The sequence below is a fragment of the Triticum dicoccoides genome, chromosome 2B, assembly GCF_002162155.2.
Source record: "Triticum dicoccoides isolate Atlit2015 ecotype Zavitan chromosome 2B, WEW_v2.0, whole genome shotgun sequence".
In the NCBI taxonomy this organism is placed as follows: domain Eukaryota; kingdom Viridiplantae; phylum Streptophyta; class Magnoliopsida; order Poales; family Poaceae; genus Triticum; species Triticum dicoccoides.
The window spans coordinates 561,370,503-561,373,446 of NC_041383.1; positions in this window are offsets into that span (position 1 = coordinate 561,370,503).

A 2,944-nucleotide genomic window follows, 5' to 3' on the forward strand; every position below is an offset into this window, starting at 1 on the left:
CCTACTCCTACTAGGAAAGGAGGAGTCCTACTCCCGGTGGGAGTAGGACTCCCCCCTTGGGCGCGCCTCCTCCTCCTTGGCCGGCCCTCCCCTTGCTCCTTTATATACGGGGGCAGGGGGGCACCCCACAACACACAAGTTGATCTTCGTGATCGTTCCTTAGCCGTGTGCGGTGCCCCCCTCCACCATATTCCACCTCGGTCATATCATCGCGGAGTTTAGGTGAAGCCCTGCGCCGGTAGAGAATCATCATCGTCACCACACCGTCGTGCTAACGGAACTCATCCTCGAAGCTTTGCTGGATCGGATCCCGGGGATCGTCATCGAGCTGAACGTGTGCTGAACTCGGAGGAGCCGTACGTTCGGTACTTGGATCGGTCGGATCGTGAAGACGTACGACTACATCAACCGCGTTGTCATAACGCTTCCGCTTACGGTCTACGAGGGTACATGGACAACACTCTCCCCTCTCGTTGCTATGCCATCACCATGATCTTGCGTGTACGTAGGAATTTTTTTTGAAATTACTACGTTCCCCAACACCTTGTCCATCTGAACAAACAAGTCGTTGGCCGTATTGATATTCAAATTCCCTATGGTATGCCGACCGGACTGAAAAGGTCCCTGGTCGTGTGTAATTCCAAGCTACAAAGTCCTCCATCAACTGAATATTCAAAGGAATCTGTAGAATCCTATAAGCGTCCACTGGTGAAAACACATCTCTGATTAAGACTTCGTCCCACCTGCCAGTATGTGGATCAATAAGTTCTTCCACATATGTTAGCATTGTTGCACCTCTCGGGGTGATTACTTTCCTTGAAGGACTTGATGGAATCCAAGGGTCATTCCATATGTTTATTTGTGCTCCTGATCCCTGAAAGTGCGTTATGTCGACTAGAGGGGGGGTGAATAGGCGATTTTTATGAATTCTTCACTGAGGAATTTGCCGGTGAGGAAATTCCTTAGCGAAGAACTATTAGCAGCGGAATAAGTACTCAGAAATAAGCATAACAGAATACAAGCATGGTCATCATGATGAAATGAAGACTAGCACAGAGTACAGAAAGCGTAATCACAGGATAACACAAGATGAAGACAAACAGACTGAATAAATTGAACTGAGGAAATTGAGAAAGTCTTCAGTCAGAGTCTTCAAACACAGATATGAACAAACACTCAACACAGTAATGAGGAAATGAAAGGGTTGAGGAAATAGAACCAGTTAGGTTGGTGAAGACAATGATTTGGTAGACCAGTTCCAACTGTTGTCTCAGTTGTACGTCTGGTTGGAGCGGCTGAGTATTTAAACTCGAGGACACACAGTCCCGGACACCCAGTCGCTGAGCACGCAGCTCAGGACGCCCAGTCCTCACCATATTCTCCTTGAACTAAGGTCACACAGACCTCGTCCAATCACTCGTGGTAAGTCTTCAGGCGACTTCCAAACCTTCACAGACTTGGTCACTCGGCGATCCATAATTCCTCTTGGATGCTCTAGACCTTGACGCCTAACCGTCTGGAAGAAGCACAGTCTTCAAAGGTAACAAGCGTCGGATCCACGCAGGATCAATTTCTTCAGTGATGCTCAATCACTTTGGGTTTGTAGGGGTTTGGTTTTGGGTTTTCCTCACTCGGTGATTTTCACTCAAAGTCCTCGGAGGATGGGTTGCTCTCAAATGACAAGTGTCAAGTTCTCTCGGAGCAGCCAACCAGCTAGTGGTTGTAGGGGGCGGCTATTTATAGCCTAGGGAGCAGCCCGACATGATAAGACATAAATTCCCTTCAATGATATGACCGTTAGGTGGATAAGATATTTTGGGACAGCTGGCGCGCAGCACAGCAACGGACAGAAATTTGACTCTCAAATTCCTCAGGGCTATCATGTTCCTCATTGTGTAGGTAATTCGCACTGACGAATTCCTAACTCCTCAGTCAGAAAAAATTCATCAGCGACCAGAAGAACTTCGTCTCTGTCACTGAAGAAAGTGACTGAACTGTATGAGATTTCCAAAGGCTTCACTCGAAGGGATTGGTAGGTGTAGGATTTTGAGTTGAGCATCACATGGAAATTTTTCCTTAGTATTTCCTCGACCCCCTTTAACAGTACGGTGTTTCCTATGACTCAAGAAAGAGAAAATGAAACTACGAAAACAAAAGTCTTCACGCTTCAGGTTCCACAAATGAATACCAAGTCTTCAAGGTCACACCAATTTCTTCACTTTCAAAGTCTTCAGAAAGTCTTCAGAATATCAAAGTCTTCAGTTGAAGAACTTCATTTTTAGGGGTCGACTTTCTCTGTAAATATCAAACTCCTCATAGACTTATAGACCTGTGTACACTCACAAACGCATTAGTCCCTTAACCTATAAGTCTTCAATACACCAAAATCACTAAGGGGCACTAGATGCACTTACAATCTCCCCCTTTTTGGTGATTGTTGACAACATAGGTTAAGTTTTCAACGGGGATAAACATATGAAGTGTATACACTGATATTGAGGAATTTGATTACAAGATATAGAAGAACTCCCCTTGAAGATGTGCATAGTGAGGAATTTGCTTTTGAGGCAATGCACATTTGAAGAGTTGAATCATGGAGATCTCCCCCTATATCTTGTAATTCATACACGCATTTGATATATAATATGAAGAATTTGAAATGCATGATGAAATATGGTGCCTGATGAGATTCAGCATGCGTGCAATGTCATTAACGAGGAATAAGCATGTAAAGCATAATGCAAAAAAAGTATCAGCGCACCATCGGGTTTAAGATTACAACTCGATCCAAATAAAAGTTTCAGAAGAACGAGAGTTGTAACTTAAAAAAATGCCCTTAATATAGACCCGCTTGAAGACTAACTCAGATTTCTCCCCCTTTGTCATCAAATGACCAAAAGGATTGAAACTGAGGACTAACGCCCCTGAAGAATTTCAAGTTGAT